The sequence below is a fragment of the Cajanus cajan genome, chromosome 3, assembly GCF_000230855.2.
Source record: "Cajanus cajan strain Asha chromosome 3, NIPB_CcT2T_4, whole genome shotgun sequence".
Lineage (NCBI taxonomy): Eukaryota > Viridiplantae > Streptophyta > Magnoliopsida > Fabales > Fabaceae > Cajanus > Cajanus cajan.
Genome location: NC_138519.1, coordinates 37133238 through 37145766, shown reverse-complemented (window position 1 = coordinate 37145766; position 12529 = coordinate 37133238).

Here is a 12529-nt window from a genome sequence, read left to right as displayed (position 1 = left end):
GAGTATTATTTCGGCAAGCCTCTCCAGGCTCAATTATTCTGTATAATTTTTGGATTTTCTGTTCAGCCCAAGAGTGCAAGTTGAGATGTCTCTTGGGGAGTATTATTTCGGCAAGCCTCTTCAGGCTCAGTTATTCTGTACAATGAGGGAGTATTATTTCGGCAAGCCTCTCCAGGCTCAATTATTCTGAGAGAGTATTATTTTGGCAAGCCTCTCCAGGCTCAGTTATTCTGTACGAGTATTATTTCGGCAAGCCTGTCCAGGCTCAATTATTTTGTACGAGTATTATTTCGGCAAGCCTCTCCAGGCTCAGTTATTCTGTACGATGCGATTGATTTTCTAAATCTTTTGCCTTTTTTGTCGTTTTTGGCTTTTTCTGTATTTTTGCCTTTTTTGTCATTTTTTGGCTTTTTCTGTATTTTTGCCTTTTTGTCGTTTTTTGGCCTTTTCTGTTGACTGTTGTCATACACAAGCAATTTTTCTATTTTTCTATTTTATGCAATTGCCTCATGATAAGGTCTTTGAATGTGCAACTAATGTGTGTGTGATGCAAAAATGCAAGTTTGATTATTTTTATTAATGTTTTTTAGAAAAATGAATGGCTCTCCCTATCTTCCTTTTCTTGGAGGAATTTCTGTCGTCGACGTGAGGGAATATTTTTGTGAGCCTTTTATGCAGGAGATTACGGATTTTATAGGAACCCCTCCAATTTTCTTTATTGACCGATTATTAAAGGAATTTCGTACAATTTTTATGAAATACCAATTTTAGAGGCATAATCACATGGTCAAGAGAGAAGAGAAAGTGAATAGATATTTTATTGATATTCACAAGTGTTTTTACAGAAAGATATACAGAAGGAATTTCTGAAGAATGGCTGGCCAGGGTAGGCTATATACATTGGGCTTAACAATTATATCTGTAATTGTTGCTCTTTACGCTCCCCTAATTGCTTCGGGTGAGATGTCTGAGCCAGGAGCGTAGATGCTGCAAGACGCTTGCTTCTAGAAGATAATCACTTGAACCGCCTTTCGGTTTTCGATTCAAGTGATCGTTGCTTGCTTTGTTTTTGTATCTTATTCTTTTGCCCCTAATTTTTGCCTAGGACGTATCCTAGCGGGGATAAATTCACCTTTGTTTTGCCTAGTACCCTTGTACTGGCGGGCTTTTTATTTTGCCCTAGCTTTTGCCTAGGACGCCCTTTTTGGGTTTTCATCCTAGCGGGCCTATGCAAGCAACGTCTTCAAGCGTAGTACTTCTTTACCACGTCAACGTTGACTGGGTATCGAAGTTCTTCTCCATCCATGTCTGTGAGGATCAATGCTCCTCCTGAGAAGGCTCGTTTTACCACGTATGGTCCTTCGTGATTTGGGGTCCACTTTCCGATTTTGTCCTTTTGAGTTGGTAGCAATTTCTTCATTACCAACTCTCCCTCATGGTAGACTCGAGGGTGGACTTTCTTGTCAAAAGCCTTTTTGATCTTCCTTTGATAGGCTTGACCATGGCATATGGCGTTCAGCCGTTTCTCTTCGATAAGGTTCAACTGGTCGTATCGGCTTTGAACCCATTCTGCCTCGGAAAGTTTTTGCTTCCATGATTACCCTTAGAGAAGGTATTTCGACCTCGACGGGTAGAACTGTGTACTGAAGTCCATGAAGAGCGGAGGGTAACATCTCGTGCGAGTCTTTAAATGAGACAACCATATTTTGCACTATTTTCTTGATGTTCTTATTGGTTGCCTCGACTGCCCCATTCATCTTCGGCCGATATGGGGAAGAGTTGTGGTGTTGGATCTTGAATTCTTGGCACAGTTCTTCCACCATTTTATTATTCAGATTAGATCCATTTTCAGTGATGATTTATTTCTCCATGCTTCCACTAGATTATTCTAAAATCGTTTGGGACAAGAGAGAAAAGAAAGGAAAGATGTTTTTGTTCTGAAGTTTGTGTTTTAGAGGGGATTTATTTTTCAAAAATGGTTTTTGTAAGAATGGTTGGCCAAGGTAGGCTTATGTGTTTAGGCTTTGTTTGATTAAACACTTATGAAGTTTTATTGACGTTGTGATTTGACAACTTAGATAGCTTCCCTTGAGCCTTTCTTTTTTGAATTTGGCTCATGGTACCATCATGGATTTCTTTTGCTTTTTTGATTTGTCCTTATTTTTGCCTAAAACACCCTTTTGTGGTGTCTTAGCGGACCTTTGTTTTTTTGTTTATTTTTGCAACCTTAATTTTTGCCTAGGTCACCCTTTCGTGGGATTCCTAGCGGGTCTTTTGCTCTTATTTTTGCGCAGCCCCCTTTTTGGGTTTCCTGCCGAGCTTTTTTTATTTTAAAGGATTTCTTTTTATCCATGATGGCACTTGTCGAGGCCAAGGGAAGGTGCTCCAAGTTGTCACACACACTTCCACATAAAAATGATGCGGGTTTATTGTTATTAAGATGATTTTAACCTCATTCATGTTTATTCAAACAGGGTTAAAAATAATGTGGTTTAGAATTTTATTATAAGCAAGAAAAGAAGTAATGAGAAAGAATAAAGAATGATTTTATTATAATCATAGCGGAAACATGTGTCCTTATTTCATCACTGATATGGATCCCAATGTTGACTTTTTTTATCTCTCGGCCCTGCCCCCAAATTCACAGTCTCCAATTTCTCTTGACACGGTTGGAGTATACGAGCTTTTTGATCTAGCAGTCTTTGCAGATCCGGAGAGATGGCCTCCTCATCACTGTCCAGCTCAACCCATTCATCCTCAACTTCCGGATCCAGGTCAGAGCGAACAATTACAGACATAATTATTTTATTGGTTCTGTTTTGGTTTAGAATTATTAATATTAATAAGAGAAAGAGAGAAAAGAACAAAAGAGAGAATGATATGTGAAAAATGCCTCTTTATTGATATGTATTAAAATTTGTACGAAGACCCTTATTTACATGAAAAGGTTCTCATGATCTCGGGTACTGATCATGAGTCCCTAAAAGAAGAATATGGAGGGGCCCTATCGTGGCTTGATCTTCTCTCTACTCCTGCTTCGGCAGAGGATTCTTGCTCACGTCGGGCGCTGTCGAATCGAAGGTGACCCACCCGGCATCAATAAGGTCTTGGACCTTGTATTTGAGAGCCTTACAGTTCTCCGTTGAATGTCCTGGTGCCCCCGAGTGGTATAGGCATTTATCTTGTGGTTTGTACCACTCGGGATAAGGTGGATCCATCTTCCTTGGTGGTGACCCACTCGGCAGGAGGTCAAACGGCCTTTTGGTGTAACGATTGACAAGTGAAGGAGTTGACCCGATTGTCCGGGGAATGAGCCATCCTTCCGACTTGTAGTGTCTTCCGGTGGAAAATTGTTGAGTAGCCTCTCCAGGTTGAGTATTAGTCGTCGCCTCTCTAGGCTCGTTGCATACCTCGGTGCTCTGGACATTTGGGTAGCTGAGTATCGCCTCTCCAGGCTTGTGCATACCTCGGTGCTCTGGACATCTGGGTAGCTGAGTATCGCCTCTCCAGGCTTGTGCATACCTCGGTGCTCTAGACATCTGGGTAGCTGAGTATCGCCTCTCCAGGCTTTGTGCATACCTCGGTGCTCTGGACATCTGGGTAGCTGAGTATCGCCTCTCCAGGCTTGTGCATACCTCGGTGCTCTGGACATCTGGGTAGCTGAGTATCGCCTCTCCAGGCTTTGTGGATACCTCGGTGCTCTGGACATCTGGGTAGCTGAGTATCGCCTCTCCAGGCTTTGTGCATACCTCGGTTCTTTGGTCACTTTGGTAGCGTGAGTTTGCCCTCTCCAGGGATTTGTGATAGTTTTGTCTCCACAGTCCACGATGCTGCTTCGACGACTGTTTTTGATTTTGGTGCCGCTGAGGGCTGGATAACGCAGGGATCCGTCTAGGGGATGTGCAGTTACTCATAGGTTCTTGTGTCCCAATTTTGCATTGCGTAATTGGTGCCCATTGAGGAATTTCTGTTTCCTTGGGGTGTAGACACAAAGATGCTCTTTCTGAGATGAGCGGTGCCTTATGGTTGGCTAACGTCCTTTTGACGGTGGTGGAGTATCCCGGTTATCCTTATTCGGGCGACTCTTTTTGTTTTTCTGGTTTTGTTGCCTCTGTGTAGGCTATTATTCGCTGGGGATTTTGTCATTGATTTTGTCTCCACAGTCCACGATGCTGCTTCGACGGTTGTTTTTTATTTTGATGCCGCTGAGGGCTAGATAACGCAGGGATCCGTCTAGGGGATGTGCAGTTACTCATAGGTTCCTGTGTCCCAACTTTGCATTGCGTAGTTGGTACCCATTGGGGAATTTCTGATTCCTTAGGGTGCAGACACAAAGATGCTCTTTCTGATGTGAGCGATGCCTTATGATTGGCTGACGTCCTTTCGACGTTGGTGGAGTATCCCGGTTATCCTTATTCGGGTGACTCTTTTGATTTTCCAGTTTTTGTTGCCTCTGTGTAGGCTGTTATCCACTGAGGGATTCTGTCGTTGACTTTGATTGGCCTCTCCTGTTAGGCGGATCATCTTGACGTTCAATGATTGGCTGAATGCCGAATTCCGCTTGGGGAATGATTATTGATCTTTTTTGGATTTTCTCTTTTTGAAGGAGTGCCTCTGAGTAGGCGAATTATCTTGATGTTGGGTGTTCGGCTGAGTGCCGGATTCCGCTTGGGGAATGGTTATTGATGTTTGCTTTTTGTAGGGATGCCTCTTAGTAGGCGACTGGGGATTTGAAGTTCTTATGTATCCCAGAGTATTATTTAGAAAGCCTCTTCAGGCTTAGCTTCACTCATTGCTTGAGTTGGAAAGCTATTCTCCACTAAGGAAGTATGAGTCCTTTCGACTTGGATATTCTGTTTGGATGATCAAGCCTTCCTTGGGGAATCTTGCTGATCTTGGTTTGATAGCTCTCACTGGGGAATTTGGCCCGTGAGTGGAAGCTGAGATATCTCTGGGGAGTATTATTTCGGCAAGCCTCTCCAGGCTCAATTATTCTGTATAATTTTTGGATTTTCTGTTCAGCCCAAGAGTGCAAGTTGAGATGTCTCTTGGGGAGTATTATTTCGGCAAGCCTCTCCAGGCTCAGTTATTCTGTACAATGAGGGAGTATTATTTCGGCAAGCCTCTCTAGGCTCAGTTATTCTGTACGTTGGGGGAGTATTATTTCGGCAAGCCTCTCCAGGCTCAATTATTCTGAGAGAGTATTATTTCGGCAAGCCTCTCCAGGCTCAATTATTCTGAGAGAGTATTATTTCGGCAAGCCTCTCCAGGCTCAGTTATTCTGAGAGAGTATTATTTCGGCAAGCCTCTCCAGGCTCAATTATTCTGAGAGAGTATTATTTCGGCAAGCCTCTCCAGGCTCAATTATTCTGAGAGAGTATTATTTCGGCAAGCCTCTCCAGGCTCAGTTATTCTGAGAGAGTATTATTTCGGCAAGCCTCTCCAGCCTCAATTATTCTGAGAGAGTATTATTTCGGCAAGCCTCTCCAGGCTCAGTTATTCTGTACAATTTGTTGGGTTTTCTGTATTTTGCCTTTTTTGTTGATTTTTGGATTTTTTTGTATTTTTGCCTTTTTTGTCGATTTTTCGGCTTTTTCTGTTGGAGGGATCTCAAACACACTCACAGATGAAGTATGCAGAGGAATGAAGATGTTGTGATGAATGAGAATGGACCAATACGGGCCGTATTGAATTCAATATGCCCGTATTGGTGTGGACGTTATGGCCAATGCTGCCGTATTCATTTCGGTACGCCCGTATTGAGTTGAAAATTTGTTCATAACCCTGATTTTAGTACGGGTGTACTGAACATGATACGGGCGCATTGTTTTTTCTGAAGTTTATATATATATTTTTTTTTTTTGTTTTGTTTTGTTTTTTTGTTTTTTTGTTTTTTTTTTGTTTATTTTGTTTTTTCAATAAACAGAGAATAAGTGATCTTCCAGTACACCTATCATCTGTATGCATGTATGCGGTATGATGCACCTAATTCTATTTGATTCATTTTTCAAAAGAATTAACCGATGCGTTTCTCTGTTTGAGTTTTGCCATTCCTCCAGACGGGCTGTGCGCTGCCGATTTACATAACCGAGGAATGATGCGTGTTATATCAAGATGGGCGTCATCAACCCAGTGATTCTTCCCTTCCTTTAGAAGACATGTCAACCCTCCTATTGACCACTATATCTCCATGTTTCCACTAGATTATCCTAAAATCGTTTGGGACAAGAGAGAAAAGAAGGGAAGGATATTTTTTGAGAGTTTGTGTTTTAGAGGGGTTTTATTTTTATTTTGAAAAATGGTTTTTGTAAGAATGGCTGGCCAAGGTAGGCTTATGTGTTTAGGCTTGTTTGATTAAACACTTATGAAGTTAATAAAATCTTGTTTATTGACGTTGTGATTTTGACAACTTAGATAGCTCCCCTTGAACCTTTCTTTTTTGAATTCGGCTCATGGTACCATCATGGATTTCTTTTGTTTTTTGATTGTCCTTATTTTTGCCTAAAACACCCTTTTGTGGCGTTTTAGCGGACTTTTGTTTTTGTTCATTTTTGCAACCCTAACTTTTGCCTAGGTCACCCTTTCGTGGGATTCCTAGCGGGTCTTTTGCTCTTATTTTTGCGCAGCCCCCTTTTTGGGTTTCCTGCCGAGCTTCTTTTATTTTAAAGGATTTCTTTTTATCCATGATGGCACTTGTCGAGGCCAAGGGAAGGTGCTCCAAGTTGTCACACACACTTCCACATAAAAATGATGCGGGATTATTGTTATTAAGACAATTTTAACCTCATTCATGCTTATTCAAACAGGGTTAAAATAATGTGGTCTAGAGATTTATTGCAAGCAAGAAAAGAAGCAATAAGAAATAATAAAGAATGATTTTATTATAATCATAGTGGAAACATGTGCCCTATCGAGGCTCGGGGGTCGGGCTGTCCCCGAGGAGTAATCTCTAATAGTCATCAGGTCTATACATCCCTATTGGAAGGAGAAGAGCACTTGATGACGACGACCGGCCTTGACGCTTGTGAACCGGCCTTCCTAAAGATCTGGCTTAAAGAACGTCGAGAAGGATCTTGGTTCCTCTTCGTCCTTTGATCTTTATTAGGGTTGTATCCTAACCCTTGTTTCCCCGGATTATCCTTGATAATAGGTAGCTCGGGAATTCCTTGGGAATCCTTGCCAATTCCTTGTCCAGGCAAGTATCCGTTCTTGGTAAGCATGTAGGCTACCTTCTTCATTTCTCGGGGAAACGTTTCAACATTGGCGATCTCCAATGCTTGGAAGGCGGTTTCTAAAGCTTCCTCTGCTGCATCCACATAAGGTATGGCAGATGGCTTACTGATGAGTATGTCATCTTCAGTTTGTACAGTCACCAGCTTGTCACCCACTGTGAATTTGACTTTCTGGTGGAGCGTAGAGGGAACAGCTTTCGCATTGTGAATCCAAGGTCGGCCGAGGAGACAGCTGTATGCGGGAGTAATGTCCATCACTTGGAATTCGACATTAAAGATGGTGGGTCCAATTTGGATTGGAAGATTGATCTCTCCCACCACTTCTCTTTTAGAACCGTCGAAAGCTCGAACGATCATGTTGCTCGGGCGCATTTGGACTCCCTTGATTGCCATTTGATCGAATGTTCTTTTTGGCATTACGTTCAAGGAAGACCCATTATCTACCGAGACTTTAGCGATGTGATACTCCTTGCACTTTACAGAGATGTGCAAGGGCTTGTTATGATTTGGTCTCCCAGCGGGGATTTCTTCATCGGTGAAAGTGAGGTGATCATTAGCCGTGATGTGACTAACAATCCCCTCAAATTTGTCTTGGGAGATAGTGTGCGACACATATGCCTCGTTCAAGACTTTCAACAGAGCTTGCCGATGCGGTTCGGAGCATAGGATCAACGACAACAGAGTAATCTTTGCTGGCGTCTTATGAAGTTGATCCATGATGGAGTACTCGCTCTGTCGGATAAACTTTAACAGCTCATCAGTCTCCTCCTCGGATTCTTTTTCCTCGGTTTTCTTTTCTTCTTTTTCTTTATTCTTGGGGGCTTTATCACGAAGATCTTTGGGAATGTAGATCCTGCCACTCCTAGTCATGCCCCCAAGTCCAGCGATGTTGGAAATATCACTGTCGGCAGAAGAATGGATGTCGTATATCCATGGCACAGCCTTATTTGATTCGTAGGGAAAAGGCCTTGGAGCAATGATCCTTAACGGCGTCGGACCTTCCCCTTTGTTTGTCTTGATTACCAACAACGGAGTTGACGTATGCTCGCTTGGCGCGGTTGTTGGCTTACACTTAATAACAAACGGCGTGCGATCCATCTTGAACATACGCATCGATTAATCCTTTCTTTTTATTACTGTTATTAGTAAATTTCTAGGAGGGATTGTAGACCCCTAAAATTGTCCGGGTCGGAAATAAAGCTTGAAGACTCTCGAAGACTGAAGGAAGATCAGCCAGAAGGACTCCTGGAAGACCCTAGGAGGGTTCTCTGTAGGTCTAGAGGTCTTAAAATAGCTCAAAATAAGGAAGTGGAGGGAATGAAGCCCAATACGGCCGCACTGAATTTAATACAGCCGTATTGAAGCTTCAATATGGCCGCAGTGAACTCAATACGGCGTATTGAAGTTTCTGAAACTTCAATACGGCCGTACTGAAATCAATACGGCCGTATTGAAGCTTCAATACAGCCGCAGTGAACTTAATACGGCCGTATTGAAATTTCAGAATTTCAATACGGCCGTATTGAACTCAATACGGCCGTATTGAAGTTCAAAAATTTCAATACGGCCGTATTGATTCCGTAGCCCGTATTGGGCCTGTTCCCTATAAATATGACGTCAATTGGACGTCATTTGACACTTTTTGAACAGAGTTTTAACCCTCTCCTTGAGTATTCTGGGGTTTTTGAGCAGTGTTCTGCCCTAGAAATCACTCGGAGAGTTGATCCGACGAAGTTCTTGAGCCCCGAGCCATTTTGCTTGAGGATCGAACCTAGTCGAAGGGAAATCCTCCGGATTTCCATAGTCAAAATTTTATAGGAGGGAGCGAGCGGGCTTGTAGAGCGAGGGAACGCCAAAAAGCTTCCCAGTTTTACTTGAAATATATAAAAGCACGCTTCAAAGGTTTCTTCTTAAAGTCCTTCCTTTTACTGCTTTCTGTGTGTATTTAAACTGTCATCATGTAGATAGTTAATTTATAATTGCTTAGAATAAATAGGGGTAATTTAGTAATTTTACACTATTATTTTAGAAATAATTTGTCATAGGGAACCCGAAAGGGGCACTGTGGGGTGCTAACACCTTCCCCACGCGTAACCGACTCCCTTACCCGACTCTGGTTGTAATGGCCGAAGTCGATTTTTGAATCGATTGCCTTATTCCTTTTTCCAATGTTTTGAGTAAAACATTGGTGGCGACTCCAAAGAACCCTCCTTTTGCGAAAACCACTAATCCATGGAGGGTCCTGCTTGGGATTAACATGGATTGGTGAGACTTTTAATAAATAAATTGGATAAGATCGACAAGGTCTCAGTTTGAGAACAAGTCGTTCTAATAATCCAATACATTTTCAAAACTAAAATAAAAGCGAGCTCGACCGCCTTCGCGACCGCCGAGGCCCGTTTGGGCCGGTGGCGACAGATGGCGACTCCACTGGGGAAGCCTCGAGAGTCAGTCCCATTTAGTGACAGATTATTTTTAACAAATAATAGTTAAAATTACTTTATTACCCCTTGCTTGTATGATAACATGTTTATCTATTTGGCTTTAATAACTGTTGTATTTTTAAATTTACGCAATTGTTTGAAATAAAAACTGCACACAAACCTTTGCACACAACAGTTCCCTCTATACCCGGGGGCATGAGTGATTAACCATAGGGAGTGGATGTTAGTACGGCCGGTTGTCGAATGGGTCTATAGGTGCCCGTAGACCGTTGTCGGAAAACATCACTCAAGGTGATAACCATGAACTCGAGTCCGACGGTGCGTTGGAGCTTTCCATCGACCTACGATGAGAGGAATTGGGTCCCTATAATGGGGGCACCTTGGGGGCCTTGGACTGGTGAGAACAGTTAGAACCTACCTTGAATATGCACCTTTCTGCAGGATACCCCTACCTCGTGATTCGCTCGTGACTGTTCGTGGATGAGTGAATTGTTTGTGTAAATGCTTATGTGCAATTGTTTGTGCATTAGTAATAAACCTCGTGATAAGGTCTAAAGAATAATCCCCATGCATGAAAAAACCATGACATGAGAGGAAAGACCATGTGTGAAAATATAATAAAAGTGAGGAGCATGTGCATCATTACCAATAAAGATATCATGCATAAACCATGCATTCTAGGTTCACCAATACCTCTTGACATGAGTAAAAGAGACCCATAATTATCGAGATTCTCCGTTGAGGAGAGATCATAAGTCAAGGAGGGTGGTAACACTCTGTTTTAAAAAGGCAGCGCCTTAAAAATGGAGGGTTATCAAGCTCATGTCAAGAGCGTATTCATCCCATAAATTAATTAGATTAAATATTCATTTTTAGAAAGTGGCTGGTCATCTCTCTGTCCTCACGCGCGCGCAGAAAATCAAGAAAATGGAAGCGCTGGGGGAGCAAAATAAGAAGCTCACAACCGAGCTCTCTCAGCTCAACAAGAAAATGGACGCGTTGGAGGAACGAAATAAGGAGCTTACAGCCGAGCTCTCACAGCTCAAAGAGCAAATGGCGCAAATGATGGAACTCATGCGTCACCACAACATACAAGGGGCTGAGCACAGTGACCATGAGTCCCATCATGTTGGAGGAAGAGTGGAACAAGAGCTGAAAAGCGGGAAGCTAGCTAAACCTTCCCAATCATTTAAAGCTAAGAAGACCTTTGGGAAGAAGAAGGAGAGAGAAGTCAGTGCCATAACCATCCCTTCGTCTTCTTCCACTTCAAAGTCAGGAGGATCGCAATTCAAACCTGTGAAGAAGTTTGATAAACTTCCGACCACATATAGCGACATCCTGCCGAAGCTAGTGGAAGCACGTCTTCTAGCTTACGTTCCACTAAAGAAGATTGATCCACCTCATCCCAGTTGGTACAAACCACAAGACAAATGTTTATACCATTCGGGGGCATCGGGGCATTCAACGGAGGACTGTAAAGTTCTCAAATATAAGGTCCAAGACCTTATTGATGCTGGGTGGGTCACTTTCGATTCGACAGCACCCGACGTGAGCAAGAATCCTCTACCAAAGCAGGAGTAGAGAATGGCAAGCCACAATAGGGCCCCTCCATATTTTTCTTTTCTCTTAGGGACTCGTGATCAGTACCCGAGATCATGAGGACCTTTTCATGTAAATAAGGGTTTTGTACAGTTTTACATACATATATCAATAAAGAGGCATTTTTCATACATTACTCTCTCTTTTGTTCTTTTCTCTCTTTCCTCATTAACATTAATAATTCTAAACCTAAACAGAACCAATAAAATAATTATGTCTGTAATTGTTCGCTCTGACCGGGATCCGAAAGTTGAGGATAAACGGGTTGAGTTGGACAGTGATGAGGAGACCATCTCTCCGGATCTGCAAAGACTGCTAGATCAAGAAACTCGTCTACTCCAACCGTGTCAAGAGAAATTAGAGACCGTGAATTTGGGGCAAGGCCGAGAGATAGAAGAGGTCAACATTGGGACCCATATCAGTGATGAAATAAAGACTAATGTTTCCACTATGATTATAATAAAATCATTCTTTCTCATTGCTTCTTTTCTTGCTTATAATAAAATTCTAAACCACATTTTTTTAACCCTGTTTGAATAAACATGAATGAGGTTAAAATCATCTTAATAATAATAAACCCGCATCATTTTTATGTGGAAGTGTGTGTGACAACTTGGAGCACCTTCCCTTGGCCTCGACAAGTTCCATCATGGATAAAAAAAAAGAGAAGAAATCCTGCAAAAATAAGAGCAAAAGACCCGCTAGGAATCCCACGAAAGGGTGACCTAGGCAAAAGTTAGGGTTGCAAAAATGAACAAAAACAAAAGTCCGCTAAAACGCCACCAAAGGGGTGTTTTAGGCAAAAATAAGGACAATCAAAAAACAAAAGAAATCCATGATGGTACCATGAACTGAATTCAAAAAGAAAGGTTCAAGGGAAGCTATCTAAGTTGTCGAATCACAACGGCAATAAACAAAGATTTTCTTAACTTCATAAGTGTTTAATCAAACAAGCCTAAACACATAAGCCTACCTCGGCTAACCATTCTTACAAAAACCATTTTTGAAAAATAAATCCCCTCTAAAACACAAACTTCAGAATAAAAAATATTTTTCCCTTCTTTTCTCTCTTGTCCCAAAAGATTTTAGAATAATCTAGTGGAAGCATGGAGAAATAAATCATCACTGATAATGGATCTAATCTGAACAACAAAATGGTGGAAGAACTGAGCCAAGAATTCAAGATCCAACACCACAACTTTTCCCCATATCGGCCAAAGATGAATGGGGCAGTCGAGGCAACCAAAAAGAACA